Source organism: Petaurus breviceps, unplaced genomic scaffold (assembly GCF_028583685.1).
Source record: "Petaurus breviceps papuanus isolate PSGF00001 unplaced genomic scaffold, PetGlider_PUasm1.0 175, whole genome shotgun sequence".
In the NCBI taxonomy this organism is placed as follows: Eukaryota; Metazoa; Chordata; class Mammalia; order Diprotodontia; family Petauridae; genus Petaurus; species Petaurus breviceps.
The window spans coordinates 42065902-42069781 of NW_027185764.1; the positions used below are offsets into that span (position 1 = coordinate 42065902).

At 36.0% G+C, this 3880-nt stretch overlaps 1 long non-coding RNA gene across 2 annotated transcripts in view; it reads left to right on the forward strand.

The window, feature by feature from the left end:
• The window catches only part of LOC138158824 (uncharacterized), a 107217-nt gene extending 103679 nt beyond the window's left edge, over window positions 1-3538 (forward strand). For both annotated transcript variants that reach the window (XR_011167728.1, XR_011167729.1), the window contains one exon: window positions 3139-3538. This is a non-coding gene — a long non-coding RNA (uncharacterized lncRNA). The remainder of the gene's footprint in view (window positions 1-3138) is intronic.
• Window positions 3539-3880: the final 342 nt, after the last annotated feature.

The window sequence follows — 3880 nt, forward strand, 5'->3', positions numbered from 1 at the left end:
TCTATCTATCTATCTATCTATCTATCTATCTATCTATCTATCTATCTATCTATCTACTTATTTATCTATCATCTAACATTTCTCTCTTTCCCTCCCTCCCTCCCTTCCTCTCTGTCTCTCTCTGTCTCTCTCTGTCTCTCTCTGTCTCTGTCTCTGTCTCTCTCTCTGTCTCTCTCTGTCTCTCTCTCTGTCTCTGTCTCTGTCTCTCTCTGTCTCTGTCTCTCTCTCTGTCTCTCTCTCTCTCTCTCTCTCTCTCTCTCTCTCTCTGTCTCTCTCTGTCTCTCTCTCTCTCTCTGTCTCTCTCTCTCTCTGTCTCTCTGTCATTTTGTTGTTGTTTCAATCATGTCAGACTCTTTGTGACCCCATTTTGGCTTTTCTTGGCAAAGACACTAGAATGATTTGCCATTTTCTTCTCTAGCTCATTTTACAGATGAGAAAACTGAGAGAAACAGGGTTAAATGAGTCCGGGTTCAGTCACATAGCTAGTAAGTGTCTGAGGCTGGATTTAAATTCAGGTCTTCCTGACTTTAGGACAAGCATTCTATCCACAGTGCCACCCTAGCTACCACTTCCATCCATCCATCCACCCACCCATCCATCCAATCCATCCATACAATCATCCAGTCAGTCAGCAATTATCTCTTTCTATCCATTTAGTGATCCATCTCTCCATCTGTTCATCCATCTATCTATCACTGGGAGGCATACTTAAGTCTATTATATAAAATGACCTTATAATTATTAGAGTTATCCAACAGTATGATGTGCTGCCTCATGAGGTAGTAAGCTTACTTTCCTTGGAAGTATTTAAGAAGAACTTGGATAGCAATCTGATTAGAAAGCTGTACCTACATCAGGTGGGAAGTTGGACTCGACAGACTCTAAAATCCCTTCCAACTCTGAAAATCTACGATAAAACAATTCTATTGCAACTGAAGCAACAGAAATGTAATCATTAGATATCTCCTATTCAGCATTTATTTAATAAGCATTATTAAATGAACAAATGAATCAGTGTTCCATGGCTTTTTATATGGGTATATTATGCTAACTGATGAAAGATTTGTTTATATTTAACTATGGTGAAATTTTGATTGTGTGTGCACACCAGTTCTACCATTTCATATCTGTGTTGACTTGGGCAAGTAATATAACTTCTCTGGGCCTCATTTTCCTCACTTGCTGCTCTAAGCTAGAAATGACTCAGGTTAGGTGCCAGCAGTGTAGATTTGATACTAGAAAAGAATGAAACACAGGTCATTGAAAAGTTAATAGAAAGAGATTTATTTAGTCATAGCCAGAGGACATTGATCAAGGATAGCCCCTCAGGATACTACAAGGGGATTGAATTTAGTGAAGTATCTTGACCTGAGTAATCTGATACTGGGGCCAAGTATTAGAGCATAGTTGAGTCTCCTCTTGGCTGCTTTGTACTGATGCAATGATGAAGAGACATCAACAGTCTGAATGGCCAATCAAATATTGAGGAAGTTCTCAGCGCCTTTTAGGAAAAAATAGCTTATTTTATATGGAGGGAGAGACTAGGCTATTACTCATTGAGCACCTGTAAAATGAGGCTTAACTAGATGTCCTCAACAATTTCTCCTAGGTTCCAACCTATTATCCTGTCTTGATACAAGACATTGCACTTAACTTATTAGGCAAACAGGTAGCAGCTGTTGTAGTTAAAAGAATATTTGGATAGAAGGACTAATGTTGTTATATAGGGAGAAAAAGATGTGTTTTTTTTGTCTTAAATGTAGTATAGTTGTATGATTTTTTTATTTTGTTTCTTTTTCCTAGAAGAAAGGATATTTAAAGAATATAGCTTTGTAGGTATTATCATGGTTCCTGGGATACACATTGCTTTGTCAAACTTCCATGAATTCTCTTATTTGTTGGTAAACCCAATTGATATTCCCAGCTGTGTAAGATTGTAATATTTGAATTTTCCTGCAATTTATGCTCAATAGAGAAACACCATGAAAAAATGAGGTTTTAAAAATAGGGCATTTGGTGATATTCAAGAAATGCTCAAGCAAAATTTGGAGAGTTTTTTTTGGGGGGGGTGGGATGAGAGTTGGGGAGGAACTGATATTGCTTTGCTATTCATCTGTTATGATGTTGAGCTCATCATATCCCTTTTTTTCAGTCTTGGACAGTTCCCTCACTTTGTCACACTTTGATGAATAGATGGAATGACAACTCTTACTTTCCTGCTTTGAGTACATTGCCTTCCCTTTTTTGACAAAGGAAGTGTGAGGAAAACTGTCTTCAGAGCCTTTTGAAAATTCTCTTTAGATATTAAAAGGTGTCTATTGTGCAATACTTTGTGGCTCTCAAGAAAAGGGAAAGAATTAAATCTTTGACTTTATCTGAAATAATAAATCCAGCTGGACACACTGAGTTATTTTATCTACCATTGTCATATTCTTTAAAAAGACTATGAAGCTATAGATTTTGCTTAAAGAAGAATATGGTTAGGTAGACTTTTATGATTAGGTAGACTTTTTCACAGAAGTTTGGAAAATCAGTGGAGAAATGCAGGGTTCTGGGAATAATTCGTGGAATAAGTAGTTTCAATCCTGATTTTTCCTTTTCTGAGTCAATCTTATTTGGATACAAAGGGTATATTTGGAAAAGATCTGGCACATTCCTTTTGACTTTAGAAAATGTATTCAGATCTCCAAATCAAATTTTGAAAGCCTCATATATTGTGTTAACACAGCTTTGCCTTTTAATTATGTGGAGACTTTTGTATCTGGTGGTGAGAGAACTTAAAAAAAAAACAACTGTTAGTACCACTGTTGATAGTCAAGGGGAAAGGAATTTCTTTTTCATTGACATACTCAAAACAAATTGATGTACTGGTTGGCTCTGACCCACCTTTTATTTTTCTTTTAGCCTTCCCTTTTCATTGATTTATTTGAACTGAGTTATGATTCAGATATAAAACGATTTGATATCAACTGCTCACTCTTTCAATTTGGGGGCATTGACTAGATCAGGTAACTATAGAGGAGCAGGTGTTTTTCACAAGCAGGAAAAACAGCAAATAGTAAGTGCTTCAAGATGTACATCTCTAATTAAAACAGCAGTGCTCTTAACAAGTTTTTTCTTATTTTTTTTTCTCTCTAGGTAAGTCAGGTGCTACCTAATCTAAAATGCCTAGACCTGCATATCTTCTGCACATGTCTCATCTGGCCAAAGACTAATTGCATAACTAATTATTTTCATCATTAATATGCTTATAATGTAGCAGTATCACTTTTACTTTTAAGGTGTTATTGATACTTAGTACTTATAAATGATTCTCTTCTGTTTGGGAAATATATGAAAGAATGAATAAACTGAATGCTATAAAATTGTTTCCTTATAAGATAAGTTGCCAGTAATCGGTACGTTTATTTAATGAGTAAACAATTCCTTTTCATGGTAGACAGTAAAGATTGTTTACATTGTATATAAAAATGAAAACCAGCATAAATGAATAAGCATGTCCTTTAAAGAAATAAATAAAAAAATAATTCTCCCAAAAGTCTCCATGGAATTTTAGAGCTGGAAAGAGACATCTACTTCAACTGACTTGCTTGTCCTATGAACAATCAAGCTTAAGAATAGTTAAGTAGTAAAGATCATATGGGCAGCTGGGTGGCACAGGGGATAAATTGTCACACCTTGAGTTAGGAAGACTCATCTTCTTGAATTCAAATCTGGCCACAGATACTTATTGGCTTTGTGATCCTGGGCAAGTCGCTTAACTTTGTTTGCCTCAGTTCCTCATCTATAAAATGAGCTGGAAAAGGAAATGGCAAATCACTCCAGTATCTTTGCCAAGAAAACCATGATTGGAGTTACAATGAGTTGGACATGGCTGAAA